At 44.6% G+C, this 21,631-nt stretch overlaps 1 pseudogene; it reads left to right on the top strand.

The window, feature by feature from the left end:
* The window catches only part of LOC129355515 (multiple epidermal growth factor-like domains protein 11), an 82,262-nt pseudogene that overhangs the window by 45,027 nt on the left and 15,604 nt on the right, over window positions 1–21,631 (top strand).

Genomic DNA, 21,631 nt, shown 5'->3' with positions numbered 1-21,631 from the left:
GTGACGTTTCTGTTTGTGGGTCCAGATGTTCACACATCTGTAAGTAAACCGAAGCTAAACTCTAATAAAGAGCCGATGTTTCATTCTCCTGTCAGCTGGTTGAACAACCTGAGGAACATTAAAGGAAAAAAAAAATATCTTCATTGCACATGAATATTGATAAAAGAAGAGGAGCGAACATAAAAGACGTGCGGAGACGCGTCCTTTCAGAGGCCGGGGACGGAGGAGCGTTAATGGTGCTGCAGGGAGACAAACAGGAAGCTCTAATGAATCGATAAGTCCAGAAATAAAAGACATGCATGTAAGAGCAGGACAACCTGAACAATGGCAGCAAAAGTGCAGGTGGAACAAAAAGCTCTGAAGCTCAACTGATTTAACTCGGCTTTAAAACAAAGACGCAGCAGGAGGAGCAGCGATTCGTCTGCAGAGACTTTCAGACGTTAATGTTGCTTAATGCTTCATTCAGACGTTTCAGCGAGAGGCTATCAGCGCTGAGATGAGGCTGGACGCTTTGCAAACTTTAATAAAATCTGGGAAACTTCATTTCCAGTTCTGCTCTGAACTGGAGGAAAACCTGAACATCCTTTATTTTCACTGACGCTTTTTATACAAAATTCGTTCCTCGATGTTTGGCTTGACGTGGTTTTTCCTCTTAGAGGAATCGGAAACACTTTTGCAGAATAAGTCCTGAGGTCGCGACCCGACCCGGCTACAGTCTGCGCCTTACCAGAGGCAGGAAACCGCCTGCTAGCTGCAGCCTTTACTTTCTGTTTGCTGCAGCCAAAATTCATGTTGTGTTGTTTTTGGTGACATTTTAAAAAGCATAACATAAAATGTTATGGGAAACTGAAGGATTTCAAAATGATTTAAACAAATAAAGGGGCGGGGCTTACAGAGAGGGCGGGGCTTACAGAGAGGGCGGGGCTTACAGAGAGGGCCGGGGGGGGGGGGGGGGGGATCACCTGGTCTCCATAGCAACCAGGAGATCCCTGCAGGTTGTTTGGGAGTGTTTACAGTAAAAACATTTTCTATCATAAACAGAGTGTGTTTATGATGGGAGTGAGGAGGAGGATGTGTGGTGCTGTGGGTCTCTGCTGCAGTAATCCTGCTTCTGGGATTAAATCTGAGGCTGGATTAAATTTACAGCAGGAGGTTTATTCTGTTGGTGTGTTTGTTTGGGGCCATTTTTGGCTCCTGGACCTTCGTCCAGTGAAACTAATCAAACCTTTCAGCTCCTTTTGTTTCATGGACGATGGAAGAAATCCATTGAAACAGGATTTAATGACAGCATCAATTCTCCCTGCACTTTACCAAGAACAATTCAAACTAGTGAAATATTAAAGCAAAAACTTTAATACAAACTTTGTTTTGCGACTCAGTGAAGTTAAAAAGGTCAAATGGGTGAAAAAGTGGATTTTCCTCCAAGCTTTTGCTCTTCTGAAGTGAGTTTGTGTGGATTGAGCAAAGAGCTGCTTTTATTTAGTCTGCTTGAATAAATCAGGCAAATGAAGCAAAGAGGACAAATCGGCTGCAGAACATGAGATGGACTCACATCATAAGCAGGTTTTCCATGTCAGGTGAATCGGTGAAACATTCGGCCCCAGAAACGTCGCAGCGCCAGAAAATTCACCTGAACTGTGGAGATCAGCTGCCTGGAAATGTGACGAAACATGTAAAGATGGAAACAACCTGCTGCAGGTCAAATGTCTACGAAGCAAGAAACACGACTTCGAGTCAACATTAAAGTCATTCTAACTGCAATGGACAAAGAAATGCACCACATGGTAAAAATAATGTTAATGAACTGAGTTCAGATTTTTGTTGCTCATTTTTCATGTTTGTTCTTCAGCTTCAAACGAGAAGGAAACAAATCAAATAAACGTCTAAATTTAGATTTTTATTTGAATGTTTTTTAAAGCTGAAAATGAACTAATGAGGTTCATTTCACCCCAAACGCTCATTAATGAGTGAAGGAACAAGAAATGCTCCAAAATTTCACTCTTAAAAATCTGCTTTTGATTTAATTACATTTATTTAAGTTCATTCTGTATGGAGAACCAAAACTGACATGATTCAGAAGAAAAGCAGAAAAACCTTTTTCTGCTACTCTTGAGGCTCAAATTGTAACTTTTTGCTGAAATCTAATTATTTCTACGCTCCTCCTCCTGGTCAGACCAGACAGACGTCAGGGCGAACGGTTCCGACCCAAAGCGACCCAGGAAGAAGAACGTAGCCGTCCTCCAGTGGCGCTCTTTGCATGGCAGTAAAGATGGCCGCCGACTCTGAAGCTGTTGAGAGCGACAGCAGTCAGAAAGCTAACCGCTAACAGCAAACAAGCTTTAGTGGTTCTGACCCGGTTCTGACCCGGTCCTGTTTGGATGTGATGCGTTCACTGACTCGGTGCTTTCATCACTGTGATTGTTTCCAGCGTTGTTTCCGTCCAGTCTCACCGTCTGTCGGATAAAATGCCACCTGAGCGTTCAGCTGCAGACGCTCTGAAAACTATGGCATTCAGTTCCGATTGATCTGGAAGCAGCTCAGATCATGAAACCATCAGACTGCGTTGAAAAAGTCAGATCTGAGTGAGAATGTAGCCTGAAGCAGAGTTCTGAATTTCTAAAAGCAAATCCGTCATTTCATATTTTATGACTTTTGCCACTTTGTCCCAGAGCGTTAAGTTTCCACAAAAAGAAACGATGACAGACAGACAGGAGAGTCAGGTGAACCAACACACAGCCCTGTGGTATGCCTTAGGAAACGCTACGTAGCATGTCATTTAGCACTGACAGCAGAATAAAACCTGAACGTTTGATGATTCCATCTTGTTGATCTGAGGCCTGCGGGTTTGATTCCAGCTCCTGGCTCAAGAGTCGCCAGGCTGGGCGCTGAACACGCGGCCGGCCTGACCGAGGCTTTCAGTCGCTGCATGAGTAGAAATGAGTGATATTGGTGGAGTCGTGGTTCTGCAGCCGTTTCCTGATTAAAAGCAGCAGCAGCTCCTCCTGATCAAACTGCATTAAGTCCAGATTCAGCCTTCAGAGTCGTGATGGGACGGATCAGAACCAAACAGGATCATCACGTCGCCTTAAGTCCTGCTGACTGCAACGTTAGGAAGGAATTAGTTTCAGTTTGTTTCTGTAAAAACAACAAAGCGGCAGTTTTAATTTCTTGAAGTCGTTTCTCTCTGAGCTGCTGAAGTTTCCTTCCTGCAGGAGAAGCAAAACGCTGCGACTCTTTAAATCTGGATTTACCTGAAATCGGCTCCGACTCGTCCTGGACTTCATTCCTCCTGTGAACCTTTAAATCTCTAATTGTCTTCAGTTCGTCCTGCTGAGTCCATTATTCACCTTCACGGCTGCTTTCCTTTCATTCCTCCTTTGTAAATCCATCCTTCTCTTCCTCTGGGTTTTGTTTGTCTGCGTTGTCTGGATCAGACGTTGATGCTGCTCGGTTTCAGCCTCCTGTCAGTCGGTGGGATGGTCACCGCCCAGCAGGCAGAACCGCTGATGATTACAAGCTTCCTGAACATGTTTTATTTCCTCCAAACATGCAGCGAAACATGGAGGAAAGAGTCACAACGTCTGAGGCGTTTACAGAAACCAGCAGCTGAGTTATCACTTCCTGTCGGGTTTATCAGGCGCCGTCATGGAGGAACTTCCACTGCTGCTTCAGTTCAATCAGGAACTGAGTTCTGTACTTTGACTAGGCCATTGTATCAGTCGTAGACATCAGTCTCATTCAGGTTGATCAAAGACAAAATGTGCATAAAAACACATGAATGATGCGAACTCCATAAAACACAAACATCAAAAATGTATACAAATAAAAAATGCTGCAGCTGCAGGAAACGGAAGCAAAAGGAAAAAGCTGCTTATTGCCAGCAACCGAAAAGCTAGCTACGTTAGCAAATCATAAACATTAGCTCTGCTAACGTTTTGCTGCGACACCAAAACGGCTTTGAGCAGAAGCTAATGATGCTAAAGTGCTAAACAAAAACTTAGCTCTGCTATTAGCGCTGAAATGTTCCCACCACTGAACGACATGAACTCGCTCTGCAAACATAAGACCTCCAGGCCACTAGGGGGAGTCTGGAGTCTGTAATAATGCCAGCGTAAATATGCTGCTGTCCCTTCCAGACCACTGCCCCTAGTGGTCTGGAGGACTTCCCGTTAGCGAAGGGAGTTTGCAGCGTTTTCCATTTTGCTTGTTTTTTATGATTGCAACATTTTGTTTGAAGTTTCAGTGCTTCCGGGTGAAATGCCCAATCATCACCGATGCTAGGAAACTTTCACTTCCCTCATCAGCTGTGTGTCTTTCACATCCAGCCTGAAAGGACTAAGATGCGTTCACTGACCAGAGAAAATGAGACTTTTGAGTTCATGGTTGGGTCAAAACCAGCTTGTTTCTGTCTGTGCATCTCTCCAGTTATTTTACTGTGAATTATTCTGCTGTCGTTATTTTACGCAGCTCTGATGGTCGGAGATGCGTTCTGGTCTCTGCGGCGCTTTTCTCAGAAACCGGAGAGAATCAGCAGCTTGTGGGTTTTTATTGGCGTTGAGAGGTGAGAGCCGCTGTGGACAAACCTCCAAATGATCCTGCAGCAGTTGGCCTTTGCCAGCCCATATTATACTGCTCTTAATTTAGTGCAGAAAGTTCTCCTTAGTGCCAGCGAGCTACTCTTGATCAAAGTCATTAGTCACTTGATTTGGACTCTTTGCTGCTGAATAATTGAGGCGGTGTGAGGATAAAGGATTTGACTGTGCCGGCTCACTAGTTAGAGGAAGTGAGCAGAAACTCTGAGTCTTGGAGAGAAGGACGGGAGGAGGAAACGGCGGACAGGAGGAAGTGAATTAGGGAAAGATTGAAAAGGAGGAGTGTTGATGTGATGAATGCGTTGTCTGCTCTGTCCACCACAGTCCTGATGAAACATTTAGCATTAGGATATCTGTGAAAGCGCCACCGTGACTCCAAAAAAACCATCGCCTTCTCCATTCATCCTGCCGCTGGTCACAACGTTTCCCGGGTTTTCCTCCTAACAAATGGCCGCTCACTCAGAGTCCCTGCGCTCAGCATATAATCATACATCAAACATAGAAGTGCTTTTCTCAGATAAAACACAATAATATGTTTTTTCCGTCCCATTAGCTTCCCATCGGGTTCTGGAATATTTCCATGATTCATCACCTCACTGTACGATTTCTGTAAAGTAAATATTGGGAGCAGCTTGGAGGAAAGCATCCCATCACCAAACTGAGAGCAGAAAACCGCGAGTGTTTTATGGATGAAGCAGCCACTTCCTGCCTCCGCCCCTCAGATCTCCGATCAGAAACATGTTTCCCATCTTTCTTCTCCTCGATTCGTTTTCTCCCTACAAATCTGAGGAGTCTGTTCGCTGCGGCGGCAGAGTGAAGCGTCTCTAAAGCCGATAAGAGTCTGAATCTGCATCTGTCCTCATGTCTGAGAGCCAGAGAGTTTCTGAGTGAAGAGGAAGATCTGATGCAGATCCATCAGAGCTGCATGTCGAACAGTTTGTCTCCACTCGGCTCTGCTTCAGCTTCAGCCAGCAGAATAAACCTCCTGTTGATCCAACTTAATCCAAAATAACCTGCTGCTGCTCATCTGAGGAAGAGGAGAGTTTCCACCCAGGATGAAGGAGCAATCAGAGTTGGAGCAGACGGTTCCTCCTCAGCAGCAGAGGTCACATTTAATTCTCCCAGATGATTCCTGCAGTCTGCAGCTAATTCAAACCTGAATGCTAAACACAGGCGGCGGAGACGTTTGTCCTCTTTAACATCAGAGGGAAATGTGGAGCGAATGCTCAAGCAGGTCCAGAGAGCTGTCATCATGACGGACATGAAAACTGTTCCAATCATTTCATCAGGCGGATCTGGGTTTTCATTTTCAGATTCAGAAAGAAAACTTTGAATTTATTTTGATTTTTGTTCCACTTTTTGATGGTTTTTGCTACATGTGATCATTGACGACCTAAACATGCCTGACGACGCCATCTGGACCTGCTGCTGCTGCTGTTCTGATTATTTGTGTTCTGATGTTTGTCATTGAGATCAGAACCTCAGGCGGTTCTGGATCAGAGGAGAAACGTCTCAGTGGCGGAGCCGGCAGGCGACGTTTGGACATTTTCCAGGAGGAAAGCCGTTAGACATATATGGAAATATTTCTGCTGTTTAAGACGTAAACATCCATAAACAACCAATTAGCAGAGAAGCGGATAAATTTAAGCCCGCCTCCCCGGTTCATTTTAATCTCCTTCATGACATGAAAACAATTTGTCTCATCAGCTGTAATAATTAGCCAAATTCCTTTATGAAATATTAATTAAGAGCAAGGAAATGTGTGCAGGAGATTTGAACGGAGCTCAGCTTGATGAGAAGCTGCGTTAAAAACCTCACAGTGTGAAGATTTGTCAAAACCTGCAGCAAACAAACAAGCTTCACTGTTTTCAATTAACAGGCAACTTTAAGATTTACAGCGAGAACAAAAATGTTTTTAGACCAAACTGTCAAAATACCAACTCAAACATAATTATTTATAATTCTCAAACAATAAACATTGAACTTTCTGTTACAAATAAACTAAATTAAAGAATCAACAGTTTTCTTGATATCCTGCTGAGTTTTGATTTTCCAAAATGTAAATATTGTTGACATTCTGAACTACATTTGATTCTGACAGTTCAAAGTTCACATTCTCCACCTGTTTGGCAGTGTTTGGTTTTTACCTTCTCTTCCTCTCTTCAGGCTGTGAGAGCGACTTCTGGGGCCCCCACTGCACCAACCGCTGCCAGTGCCGCAACAGCGCCAAATGCAACCCCATAACGGGCGCCTGCGTCTGCACCGACGGCTTCCAGGGCTGGCGCTGCGAGGAGCACTGCCACCACAACCTCTACGGCAAAGACTGCATGCAGGAGTGCCAGTGCCTCAACGGCGCCACCTGCCACCACCAGAGCGGGAAGTGCCTCTGCGCGCCCGGCTACACCGGCAGCTTGTGAGTGGCTCCACCAGAACCCAGACTGAAACTAAACACAGTAATTCACCAAATAAATACGACTGTTAGCTTAGAAATCACTGGCTTAGGGTTAGGGTTAGGGTAGGGTTAGCTAACTGCTGCTGCTGCAGCAGCTGGATCAGTTTTCTGGTTCTGGTTAATCAGGGAGGATTCAGCTTCTATGCACCACAAATCTGGAACAAACTCCCAGAAAACTGCAAAACAGACGAAGCATCAGCTGCATTTCCATCGACATAACGACTGAACTGGAATCAAAAAATAAATCTGTTTAATGGAAACAGCTATTTAAAACACTCTTTTTTGTTTGATAAAAGTTTTTTGCTCGTCTTGGTGTTTGTCAGATGGAGTAAAATGAGCTGGGAGCTTCTTTAAAGATGAAACTAAAAATCACAGGGAGTGGAGGGAAGAGGAGAACAAAAAACACCAGAGAAGCACAAAGAGCATCACTGGAAATGAAATGAAATAAACAAACTAGAATCACCAGAAGAAGAACTGAACAAAGGTAAAACAGCATCAAGGCTGATCTGATCAAAGAAACAGAATAATAAAGAAACCAGAATCAAAACACCAAAAAAACTCAGAATAATCCAGGATGTGACATCAGTATCAAAATTACTACTGGCAGAAATGACAAAGACAACAGGAAGTAGTTGGAGGATCATGGCTCTGTGTGTTTTTTAATGAATTATTGCGCAAAAAACTTTTTCATGTATGAGTTTTCATGTTTTGGGGACATTAGTTATGGAAACGCAGCTGCTGAGTTCCTTTAAATCAAAGCTGAAAACCCACAGCTGCCTTTGATTAACAGTAACTGGAACATGGATCATCTTATCCGATGATTTCTATGATAAAATGTTATGTTTGTTACTGGTTCACAGTTGTTGATGTAAAACACTTTTTGAAATGTTTTATAAAAATAGAGTGTGATTTAAAAAAAGCACAATAGAGAGGAAAGAGAATCTGGAAGCTTTTATTCTAGATTTTTAACATTTTTTTTGTCGCATTGAGACATTAATTTGTGTCTTCATGCAACTTTTCCTCAGGAAAACAATATATGATGAAGATATGGGAAGGAATTTATGCTAATTTTCAGATTGAGGTTCGGTAGGGGGAAATCTTTCTCCTGCTGTCTTATGCTGCTGAAATATGTAAATAATAATTTTTGTGTGAGCGGATGAAGTCAGCATCTTTCCCCTGCTGCGTTGCTGCAGATGAAGATGTTTCTGTTTGTCTCCTGCAGCTGTGAGGAGCCCTGTCCTCCAGGTAAACACGGCTCCATGTGCGAGCAGCGCTGCTCCTGTCAGAACGGAGGAACCTGCCATCATGTGACCGGGGAATGCTGCTGCCCGCCCGGCTGGATGGTACGGCCCGCACGCCTCGCCGCACGCTACGCCACACGCCACGCTGCACGCCTCACCGCACGCCACGCTGCACGCCACGCTGCACGCCACGCCACACGCCTCACCACACGCCGCGCCACACGCCACGCCGCACACCACGCCACACGCCATGCTGCACGCTACGCCACACGCCACGCCACACGCCTCACCACACGCCACGCTGCACGCCACGCTGCACGCCACGCCACACGCCTCACCACACGCCACGCTGCACGCTACGCCACACGCCACGCCACACGCCTCACCACACGCCACGCCACACGCCACGCCGCACACCACGCCACACGCCATGCTGCACGCTACGCCACACGCCACGCCACACGCCTCACCACACGCCACGCCACACGCCACGCCGCACACCACGCCACACGCCATGCTGCACGCTACGCCACACGCCACGCCACACGCCATGCTGCACGCCACGCCACACGCCATGCTGCACGCTACGCCACACGCCACGCCACACGCCATGCTGCACGCCACGCCACACGCCACGCCGCACACCATGCTGCACGCCTCACCGCACGCCACGCCACACGCCATGCTGCACGCTACGCCACACGCCACGCCACACGCCATGCTGCACGCCACGCCACACGCCATGCTGCACACCACGCCACACGCCATGCTGCACGCTACGCCGCACACCACGCCACACGCCATGCTGCACGCCTCACCACACGCCATGCTGCACGCCTCACCACACGCCTCACTACACGCCACGCCACACGCCATGCTGCACGCCACGCCGCACGCCATGCTGCATGCCACGCCGCACGCCTCACCACACGCCTCACCACACGCCATGCCACACGCCTCACCACACGCCACGCCGCAAACCATCAGAAACATTCTCGCTGCACAAAACAGAGAAAAGCCGAGCGACACCAAACTGTATGGAACACCTTTAGTGTCACAGTAAACTAAAACATAATCCGTTCTGTAGATCTGGGCTGAGATTAGCAGCAGCGTGTGATTTAGCAGAATGTAAAATGCAGCAGCAGAGAAGAAGAAGCAGAAAGTGCCTGACCTGAACCAGCATGGCTGCTTGAACGCCGCTTCTCTCCAGAAACAAGATGGCGGATAGCAGGAGTTAGCTTACCAGAGCTGCATCTGGAAACCATGTACAAGGTGGTGGAGGTATGATGCTTTGGGAACCTGGAAGCCTTGCAGTCATGGCTTTCCGCTCAAAGTTTTCTAGAGTCCGATGTGGATCCATCTGTCCAACAGCTGAAGCTCGATCCGTTAGCAATGAATTACGCAAAAACAAATCATTTACGTTTGTGCCAGATAATTAGTGACTTTGGTGAAATATCATCGGTCAAATTATGAATACGGCTAGACCCATATAATACTTTATTTTCCATAAAATGTGCAGAGAGTAGAAAGTGAGTTTGTTCTGACCCGCTCCTCTCTCCGTCAGGGTCCGGTCTGCGCCCAGCCGTGCCCCTTCGGCTGGTTCGGCACCAACTGCTCCGAGGAATGCACGTGTCAGAACGGAGGCCTGTGTGACCACATCAGTGGCGTGTGTCAGTGCACCGCCGGCTACATCGGAGAGAGGTGAGCTACCTGCAGCTCAGGACCCACTGGTGCCCCCAACTGGGCAAAAACATCACATTTTTACCTGGTATGAAATCAAATGTACAAGTGTGGATCTAAGAGGAGAAGCGAAATGAAATGTCCCGGCAGCGTAGACTGCTTCCTGCGCCACAAAATAGGAGCATCCAATGTGCAGTCAAGGAACGCTAATGCTAAACTGCTACACCATTACGGTGTTTAGGCAATGCTAATGCTAAAGCGCTACACCATCACGATGTTTAGGGGACGCTAATGCTAAACTGCTACACCATCACGATGTTTAGGGGACGCTAATGCTAAACTGCTACACCATCACGGTGTTTAGGGGACGCTAATGCTAAACTGCTACACCATGGTGTTTAGGGGACGCTAATGCTAAACTGCTACACCATCATGGTGTTTAGGCTATGCTAATGCTAAACTGCTACACCATCACGATGTTTAGGGGACGCTAATGCTAAACTGCTACACCATCACCGTGTTTAGGGGATGCTAATGCTAAACTGCTACACCATCACAGTGTTTAGGGGATGGTAATGCTAAAGCGCTACACCATCACGGTGTTTAGGGGATGCTAATGCTAAACTGCTACACCATCACGGTGTTTAGGGGACGCTAATGCTAAACTGCTACACCATCATGGTGTTTAGGGGACGCTAATGCTAAAGCGCACATCACGGTGTTTAGGGGACGCTAATGCTACAGCGCTACACCATCACGGTGTTTAGGGGACGCTAATGCTAAAGTGCTAACTTCATCTCTGCTTGAGCAACAGTTTAACTTTGACAAGATAATTAGATGTTCTGTAATCCCTCAGCTGTTGTATTTGTTTCAATCTTGTTGTCTTGTGTTTAATTTAGTTTATGAATTTATTCAATGTTACTAAATCAAGGAAAGTTCAGTTTGCTAAACATTTTCAAACTTAGCTAAACTGCTAAAGGGAAGTTAGCCCTGCTATTAGTGCATTAGCGGATTAGCGGCTGCACCCTCCTCACTTCCTGTAAGTTACTTAAAGTAGGAAGAAGACGGTAATCAGTGCAGATCTGAAGCTCAGTGAGAAGTCTGCCCATTTGCCTTATTAAAAAAAAAAGAAAGGTAATCCATTTTGTAAGTTTTTCTGGACTGGATTGAATTTCTTTGTCTCTGCAGTAAAAGCTGGAATTGGTTCAGTGTCTGTCTTCACTGAAGCCATTTTAGCAGAGTTTGGTTCATCAAAGTCCGCTTTGCAGTGGAAGTCATCAGATATAAGCCACTTTATTTGGTATGAAATGTCTGCAGTGATTAAATATAAAACGTCTCCATTTGCATCAGGACGTAGAAAGTCGGCCTGGGGGCTGAAAATGGCCCCCGACCCGCAGCTTGGACTCCCCGGCTATAACCCTTCCATCCTGCGGCCTCCATCTTCCTCCACCACAATCATTATTCTCATTCCAGCCAAATGACTTCCATCCATCCGGCTCCAGACAGCTGAATTAGCCTACATGGAATAATTCCCAGACTGCCTTCTCGTCCTCTCGTCCGGGTTCTAATGGAATTATCCCAGATAAGAGTCGCCGTGATTTAAACGTGACGCTCAACAGAAGTCCTCACCGCGCCGCTTTAATTGAGTGATTTGTCTGTTTCTTAATGGTTTCTGCTGCTGGACGTGTGAAGAATGCAGCGGGCCGGACTCGGCCGCCTCTTTCAGAAACTCTGCCGCCTTTGGGGTTGTGGGTTCAACGCCGAGCCTGTTGACCTCCTGAGGGGCAGAGTGACACCGGGCCGGCCGGTTCAGCAGCAGCCTCATTCATCAGCCTCTGAATAATAAATGAATGTTTGAAGGACGATTCTTCCCACTCCTAACATTTATTGTTAGATCTGTTCATTATTCAGATTTTTATCTCTTTTTTTCTTTTCGGTGTAAAATCAGATTTTTTAGTGTTTATTTTTGTTTCTGTACTAAAATTATTTAATTCAGTAACAAACTTAATTTAAAAAATCATCCATTAACCAAAAGTGGGATTTGGGTGTTCTTGTTGAGGCTGATGTCTGCTGCTGTAGCAGTCTGTAGGACAGAGTCTGCAGACGCTTCTGACTGAAGACTCGCTCCTTCATGTCCATCATGTTTTTATATTATGACCCACAGAACAGAACCGGCTTTCTCTAACAGGTTCTTGAGCTTTTTAAGGCGGCATCATTCCCTCCGGCTCTGTTCAGTCCACCTTAATCCAACTCCAGTCCATCTGCCTAGTCAAAGTCTGGTCCAGTTGGTGTGAATGCTAATCGACCTCTGACCTCTGGTCCTCTGGTCCTCCAGACCTTAGTCTGGGTTCAGTTTGAATGTGAAAGCCAAGCGGACCGGAGACCGCTCCAAAAGCAAGCGGACTTCAGTGCAGGGCATTCTGGTAAATCCAACCTAAGCTAACATGCTAGCCTAGCGCTAGCAGCAGAAATGGCTCCTGCTCTTCAGCCAAAGACTAAAGAGAAATCACTAAACTCTGACGCCTCCATCTTGTTTCATCTGGTGAAACAGGAAGTTGTTCTCAGCGTCTTCAGTTGTTCTCTGGTGCAGCGCCCCCACAGGCCAGGAGGGGAACAGGTGGTTTGACTCAGAACCACAGCAGCTGGAGGTGGAGCAGATGTTCTGGTTCTAGTAGAACCGGGTCTAACAGGAGGAGTGATGATGAGACTCTGAACTCCCTCAGCGTCTCTGGACTCGGTTCTGGACCTTCTCTGATCCGCCCGGCGACTGCTGAGTCATCCGAGTCTTTGGGTGCCTGGAGTCGGACCTGTGCTGGAGTCTGAGGTCCGAGTCCCGTCGCCGTGGCGCTGCTGTCCTCCAACCAAATCCGCCAACGGAGGTTTTTCAGTGGAAGTCCTGAAAGTTTATCAGGAACTCTGGAAGGAAGCAGGAGGATTTCTCCAGTTTATTCCGACTCCTGAATGAAACGTTGAATTAAACATTAACTGATTATCTGCCATCATGTTCCTCTGGCAGGTGTTTCCATTATTTTCAAGACCTCGTTAATATCACTGAGTGCAGGCTAATACCACAACAAAAGGTTTTCCCGGCAGCGCAGACTGCTTCCTCCTCGCTGATCCTGCAGCTGGATTTACGCCGCTCGGCAACTCTTCCAATAAAAGCCTTCATAAAGGAGGATTTACGGCGCCGCCGCCGCCTTGTCGACCGCAGTCATTTAATAACGCCGTGTCTAATAAAGCTCCCAACAAGGCATCTGCAAGTCAAACGCGTTGCCGTCGGCTTGCGGCTGCAGGAGGATCTGAAGCAGAAACATCTGGAGGCAAACAGCTGCTTTCATTTCCAGAAACAAAATAAATCAACAATAATCTGATTCATCAGCCATAAACTGGACCTCCACTGGTTCTGACTGGTTTCTGTTTATTAAATATCAAAAAGCATGGAGAAATTATTCACTTTTAAGATTTTTAATTCAGCACTTTGTTTACATTTATTTTTATATTTCTAAAAATTATTTAGAGTTTTTATTTTTTTTATTTCCTTATTATTTGTTGTATTTTAGTATTTTACTTATTTTTCCATTTTTTATTTTATTCTGGTTCATTTTATTTCATTCTTTTCAACTTTTGAATATTTATGTTTTTCTTTTATAAATGTTTCTTTATATTTTAAAACTTTATTTTAGCTTTAATTTTACTTTCATAAATTTTATTTCATTTTAATTCTGCCATTACGTTTGATGTTTTGTTTAGTTTCTCGTGCTGCATGTTGTTTTTTTATCTGATAATTTTTAAGCATCTTTTTTTTTATTTGGATTATTATTATTACTATTTATTTTCTTATTTTGGATATATATGTGCATTTTATTTATTTATTTAGTTTTTTCTTGTATGAATTTTTTATTTTATTTTTAGTATTTTTATTCCATTTTTATTTATTTTCATTAACTTCAGTGTTTTAAGGTTCAATGAATTAAGATAAATGAATTTTATAAAACCGAGATGTAAAAAGTGTAAATAAATATTTTTGAAGACAGACAGATGGAAACGTGTTTGTTGGATTAAAAATGAAACCTGGTAACCAGGGCAGCAGGATGATGTAACTTCCTGTTCCTGTCCAGGTGCCAGGAGGAATGTCCCATGGGAACGTACGGCCCGCAGTGCGCCCATAAGTGCGACTGCCTGAACCGGGCCCGGTGCTACCACATCAACGGGGCGTGTCTCTGCAGCGAGGGCTTCAAGGGCCCCAGCTGCCAGGACCGGTTCTGCCCCGCCGGCCTCTACGGACTGCTCTGACAAGATCTGCCCCTGCAAGGGCAACAACACGCTCAGGTGGGGCAAACAGCACGTTCCACTCCGCGTGCTTCCTCAGGTTTTACTGAGGCTGGGATGTTCAAAGTGAGGTCCTCGGGCCATTTGCGGCCCTCGGAGAGATTCTGTGCGGCCCCCGACTGCTGCTGACGAAGCGCCGAAAACAAATTACTGTGAAATGAGGCAAATTGAATAAAATGAAGAAAACTTAAGCAATAACATAAAATATTTATCTTTTATCAACTACAATTTTACTTTCATTTCAATTGAAAAGTGAGGCTGAAACCATCAATTAAGTAACCTGTCCTAATTTATTAATCGATTAATCGTTAACTGGAGCACACAGCCTCTGAAAGCAGGAATGAAGCTCAACTGCACAAAAATATACAGATTTTAATCAAAATGATTCATTTTCTTATTAAAAGGGCACATTTGCATATTTTAATGTTTTTCTAATATGGTATAAAAAAAATTAAGAAATCTGTTGCATGTGCCAATTATGTGATTAATCAGTTAATCACCAGAAAATCGATTAATTGATAAATAAAATAACTTAATTGCATCCAGTAACTTTTACTCCACAGATTAAACTGGGTGAAATAATGAGGTTATAAAACAAACGCAGCGGCTCGTTCTGCTGCAGCTGAAACTGATTATTTCTGCGAGTTTCATCAAAATGTTTCTCATTTCATTTGTTTTTATTGAAGGCAAAGTTTCAGCTTTGGCTTCATTTTTCACTTTTGGTCCATTTTGGGTTGTTTTTATTTTTTGTTTCCTGTATTTAATGTTGATAATTTACCCAAAAACTTTTTTATGTGTCTGTTTTTAATCATTTTAACTTGGCAGTCGTCGCCCTTCATGTGAAATGTTTGTGCAGCCCTGGTCTAAGAGCCTCTTCCCCGTTGCCCCCAGCTGCCACCCGCTGTCCGGGGAATGCACCTGCGCCGCCGGATGGGCGGGGCTTTACTGCAACGAGACCTGCCCCGCCGGGTACTATGGCGACGGCTGCAAGGAGCCGTGCGACTGCGCCAACGGAGCCGACTGCGACGGCGTGAGCGGAGCCTGCGTCTGCGCGCCGGGGTTCATCGTGAGTGAACAAACACGACACCGTTCAATGGCCGACCTGCCGGAGGGAAGCGAATATTACAGATGAAACTAGAGAGCAAAAAAAACACGGATCCTGGATGTTACGTCCATCATCTGCTGAGGTTTCATTCCAATATCTCATAAATATTCAGACCCTTTTAATCTCATCAAACTTCAGTGGATTTAATGTGACAGAGCAGCAGGAATGATAATATTCATTTCTTCATCGTTTCTTTTACAGGACACTGTTGTGTGTTTTCATTTAGTTTTGTCATTTTTAAGGCAGAAATGATTTTTTTATCTTCCACATTGATGTGGAAAGAGTTTTAGTTTTAGATTGATTTAAAATGAAGCGAACAGTTTAAAACATCTTTTATCATCATTCTTAATAATCTCTCCTGGTGTTTTATGCATTATTGTTAAGATATTTGTGATTTGTTTGTTTTGAAACCAACAAGTTTCATTTGCTTTATTTTCTGCATATTTAAACGTTCAGAAAAGCTTTTTGTTGCTTACCCATAATGCAACAGATCAACTTTTAACTCTGTGTAATTTAGTAAATTCTGCTCTTAACTTCAGCCGTCATTAGTTGATGAGGCGATAAATAATGAGCGGAGGGAAAGTTTTCTTTCTTCTGGGTGGAAGCTTTGATGCGCTGCTGTTGACTCGACCCGGTCTAATGAACGGCTGTCAGACGCGCCGCGTCTCACCGGATTGCATCAGCCGCCGGTCCGATCGCGGCAAACGGCTGCAACAAATCAAAGGGATTTCCTCAGAAACACTGGAGCTGCGTCTCTGCTGTGAAGAATGGAGCTTGTTCCTGAGCGACGCCTTCGCATGCAGGTGCAGGGAATGCGTGCAGCTGCTGGACCCCGCTGACTCAGCAGGAGCTGCAGGTCAGAGTAACGAGGGGAAGAAAAAAACAACCTTTCAGAAAACATGCTCAGCTTCAGATCTCCTCCAGACGACAGAAAATATGGGTTTTTATTGCAAATATTAAAATAATTTCTGTTTTGTTTAGTTTCATGTGCGAGGAGCCGAGTTGGAGAGCAGGTGTGACAGGAAATGATCGTCTCTCGTTCAGGAGGAGAGGTTGCTGTAACGTTATCGACTCGATGCCAGGTTTCCTGAAAATGTTTCCACTGGAGCTTTATCAATTAATTACAGATATTTTAATATCGTCACATCAGATGGTCCAGAACATTCAAACTGTGATCAAATCCAGTCAACAACTTTTTTTACTTTCAGTCCAAATCAACTAAACAAACTGAACGTTTGTTTTTATGTTGCCAAAGTCTTTGAATTATGTCAGATTTTAATCAAATTTGTTTTTAGCTCCACAAACTGAACTGTGACTTTATTACACAGTAACATTTTAAATATATTGTAAATATAAATGTATTCTATTATACTTCAATAAATTGATTTCAATGAATTAATTAAGTAGATTTTCATGTTTTAAACATTTTAATTACATTTAATAAAAAAAGAAGGTTCTTGCTGGAACCTTTGAAGTCGTGTGTTTCTGGTACGTCCCTAAAATCTGATGCACAGCTACATTCGCTAACAGCAGAGCTGCAGGTTCATTTCTGCTTCTGAACGATCTGATTGGGCGCTGGAAAACACCAAGGAGTTAGCCTAGCTTAAAATAGCATCTCAATGCTAAGCATGTAGCAGCTAATGCTAATGTTAGCATCCACAGTGGCCGTTGTAAAGCCGGGTAAAATAACACTTTGCTCCGGTCCGATGGTTGAAGAACAGATTCAAAATGATAAATATTTGCAGAACCGTTGATCTGCTGTGATGAAGCCACTTCATCTATTGAATGTAATTCAGAGCAACATCATTTATTCATGCAGAAAACATTTTAAAAACTGGCTCTTGGAAACGGTGATTATATGGAAACCAATGAGTTTTATGGTTGTTTCATACATTTCTTATCCAGTAATTGTTTTAATTATGTGTTTCAACACCAAGAGGGAAATTATTTACACACAAACATTTTGTTTATTTATAAATATTCATTCTAACATGTTCCCATTTATAAAAATTAAAACCATGAATCATTTTAGGTAATTATTTTGTTGTTCTGTTGCATAAAATCCTAATGAAACACTAAAGTTTATTTCTATTAGCTGAAACACGTTGAGCTTTTTATTTGAAAAGCTGTGAAGTGATTGCGGGTTAGTTTAGAGTGTGTGTGTCCCTCCGCGGCCCTCCGGGGCCCCCCACTGCCCCTCTACCCCAATGCCCTCCGGGGCCCCTCGCTGCCCTCCGCGGCCCTCCGGGGCCCCCCACTGCCCCTCGCTACCCCCAATGCCCCCCAATGCCCTCCGGGGCCCCCCACTGCCCCTCGCTGTCCACCAATGCCCCCCAATGCCCTCCGGGGCCCCTCGCTGCCCTCCGCAGCCCTCGGGGCCCCCCACTGCCCCTCGCTGCCCCCCACTGCCCCCGATGCCCCTCCGGGGCCCCCCACTGGCCCCGCTGCCCCTCGATGCCCCTCGCTGCCCCTCGATGCCCTCGCTGTCCCCCAATGCCCCCCGATGCCCCCCAATGCCCTCCGTGGCCCCGCTGCCCTCCGCGGCCCTTCCGGGAACCCCCACTGCCCCTCGCTGCCCCCCAATGCCCCTCGATGCCCTCCGAGGCCCTCCGGGGCCCCCCACTGGCCCCGCTGCCCCTCGATGCCCCTCGCTGCCCCCAATGCCCCCCGATGCCCTCCGGGGCCCCCGGCCAGACGCAGGCCGCCGCAGTGCCTCTAATTGGGCCGAGAACATCAGAGATTTCAGCAGATGAAAGCAGGACGGCGCCGCAGATGAATGTGCATTTGGTTTATCAGAGTTATTGATTCACGGAGAATTGATGGAGCTGAAGCTGCCCGATGTGGATGAGGAACCGGCTTTAAACGGGATTTATTTGGAGTATTGTCACCAGTTCGGACGGTCAGGTCGATACCTGTAAACATGGCCGCCTCTGACCTGAGGTCCAAACTCTGTTCCTCCACCATCAGCAGACGCCTTGTTAGTTCCCTCAGTTTGCCTCTGAAGTGGAGCAAAGCTGCGTCTAAATGTTTCCGCCTTTAACGAATCGCACAACTTTGATCCGCAGGAAGGTCGGCGTCTCTCTAACCTTTGCGAATTTAATTTGCCAATTGATTCGTTTTTAAGTGGAAATAAATATTTGTAGCATTTATTTGCCAGGAGTTTAAAGTCATAGAAAAAACACAGAATTTAATTAAAACTGACAACATTTACATCCTGTTCTTGCTTTATTTTTCTTTTTTTGTGTAATTTATGTACAAACATGTTTCAGTCCTGTTGATCTGAGTTATTTAATAAGGAATAAGAAGTTGAGGCTGATTCTACATTAGAGTCGATTTAATCAAATTAAAAGAAAAGAAACTTTTATGTTTTTGTGTCTAAACTGATTTATGAGTCAACAAACGTCTGAAATTTCATTTTTCTGTTGCAGCGTCTTCATTCAGGACAGTATCTGGAAACGCTATGCTAACATTTGTATGTTAGCATGATAACAAATTCATGATAATTCAAGAAAAATATAATGATAATAAAAGAATCAGCTCATATTACCAGAATAATGTCAGTAGGATGAAGTATTAATGAGGAACGTTGAGCATTTTGTGAAGTTTTTCTTTGGTACCAATTTTAAAAATAAGGAAATATTTAATCTTTTAACATCTTCCGTTAAAACGACTTTTTCTGCTAAATTGATGCCTTTCCTCTGGTGAGAGTGTTGTTCTTCTGCTGACTTTATTCTTGTGTTTCCTCTCGTCTCGCTCGTCGTTTCTCTCTGCCTGGTCTTTAATTTAGTGATTCTTTCCTCAGATTTCCAGGCGAACTGACGGACGTCCTCATTAACCTGCCGCACCTTTCAGAAACATCCTGCAGTCTCTGCAGGTGGACATCCATCAAGACGAGCTGGACACGTTTTCACTTCTACCCTTTAATTAAAAGATAAACAGCGTTAAAATATTAACTTATTTATTGCCCAGAAATCTGTGGGTTTAATTTGTTTCCTGGTGAAACAGTGAAAAGTCCTGAATAGATGATAAATATCAGGATCTATTGATCCGTCTGTAATTATTGCAGCAGGTCACCTGTCGCCCCTTGATGGTTTTAATTATTGAGCCCATGCAGGTTATTTATAACCAAGTTTTTATAAAGTCCTTAATTCACCAACTTTTAATAAGTCCTCTCCTGCGCGCCGCCCGGCTTTGTGAATATTAGATTAATAGTCATTTAAAGCAGCAGGTTGGAAGCGCAGCTTTAATTAACAGAGTTTATGTGCTGATCAATGCAGCAGCGGCCGGAATGAGGCTGATTCTGCGGCCGCATCGTGGCGCCATCAGCCAACAAACCAAACGCCGCCATGAGCGTTTTCACAGGAAACTCCTCAGCGCTCCGCCGGAAACTCAAGCGGCTTCCATCCCAGACGGTCTGGTTCCGACTCGCTGCAGAAACCGAACACAAACAAAGTTGAAGAGGAAAGATGTCGAGTCAGCTCATCATCTGTCAGCCAATGAGAGGAGACGTCAGCGCAACAAGCCCCGCCCACTTGGGGGCGGCTTTGTGCGCGGCGCTTTGGGGACTCTGTTGTCGGCCATTTTACAGAACAATGATGGATTCAACAGGTTGAATTGGATTGAATGGATTGTGACGCAACAAACTACAAACCATGAAGAAGACTACTTCCTGTTGTCTTCTTCGTGGTTTTCGGCTGTAGTAACTTCCTGCTGTTACATCAGGGTTTTTTGAAATTGTTTATATAAGTGAATTTATTTTATTAAATTTAAATTTCAGCGTTTCTATGGAAACGCATCCAGTGGAACAAAAACCAGCAAATCTGATATTTGGTTATGATTTTAATGATAAACGTAATATTTATCATTGATGTTTTTATGATGTTTTGTTGCTGAGATGCTTTCATAACCTTGTTTCTGTCGTTGCCAGGGAGACGACTGCTCCATCAGCTGTCCTCCGGGTCGGCATGGCAACAACTGCTCCGCCGCCTGCGCCTGCCGCCACCAGGCGTCGTGCTCGCATGTGGACGGCGCCTGCGTCTGCACAGAAGGTCAGGCTGCGCTTTGCCAAACGGCCTGATTCCCCCCGGTTCTAGTTCCGAGTCCAAACGGCCCGATTCCCCCCGGTTCTGGTTCTGGGTCCAAACGGCCGGGTCCTTCTGCACCGAGTTCCAGCTCTAACGTTGCCCATGGATTTCTGTGTTTCTGTCTTTTAATTTCTGGCTGTTTAAAGATTAACGTGGCTCAGATTCTGCGTGGGGAACAAAGGTAATTAAAGGGGTTCTGGTTCTGGCCTGCTTTTGGTCCAGTTATCTCACTGCAGAAGTTTTGCAGAAAACAGACACTAGAAGAAAACATCAGTGATCAGAAAGCAGCTTGATAAATTTATGAATAATAAATAAATGTAGATTCTGAAGCTGAATGAAAACAAAGAGAGAAAAGCAGGTCGGACTAAAAACCGACACCAGAACCAGCCGCAGTGTCTGAGGATGAACTTTGACCCCACTCTGCTGAAATGATTTAAATTAAACACACTGGAGCGTTTTCCAGCAAGAACAGCATGCTTAAGTTCATGCTTTGACTAGGCCACGAGTCAAAGAGATAATCTGATACAACCAGGATTTGTTTCACTAAATCATCAGATTCTCGTTTAGTTTCTGGTTTAAAGCTGCACACAAAGTTCCTAATTTGTTTTTCATATTTGAAATGAATCATTTTCATTTCATTTATTAATGCTTTGCTTCAGAAGCAAAAGCAAAATGAAAAAAGTCAAATGAATGAAGTTCGTTGTTGGTTTAAAGTTGGTCAAAATAAATAAATCACTTTAATATTAGAAGGATTTATATTTTTGTTTATTTTGCTCATTTTTAACTTTTCCACATTCGAGTCAAAAACGTACATAAAACAAGAAACAAGACAAACCTATAGGGTTAAATTTCAGCTTATTATTCACTTTTTATACATGTGCAGATATTTTTCTGAAGCATCTTCCAGGATTTCTAGTTGAGTCTGTAGAAAAACTCATCAACAAATCAAACATTGTATTTGATGTTCCCTGACATTCCCTGACGTTCCCTGGCGTTCCCCGATGTTCCCTGGCGTTCCCTGATATTCCCTGGCATTCCCTGACGTTCTTTGGTGTTCCCTGACGTTCCCTGATGTTCCTGGCATTCCCTGATGTTCCCTGACGTTCTCTGGTGTTCCCTGATGTTCCCTGATATTCCCTGGCGTTTCC

The sequence above is a fragment of the Poeciliopsis prolifica genome, unplaced genomic scaffold (genome assembly GCF_027474105.1).
Source record: "Poeciliopsis prolifica strain line A6 unplaced genomic scaffold, Auburn_PproV2 SCAFFOLD137, whole genome shotgun sequence".
NCBI classification, from domain to species: Eukaryota; Metazoa; Chordata; class Actinopteri; order Cyprinodontiformes; family Poeciliidae; genus Poeciliopsis; species Poeciliopsis prolifica.
This window is presented reverse-complemented; position numbering and strand designations above follow the sequence as displayed.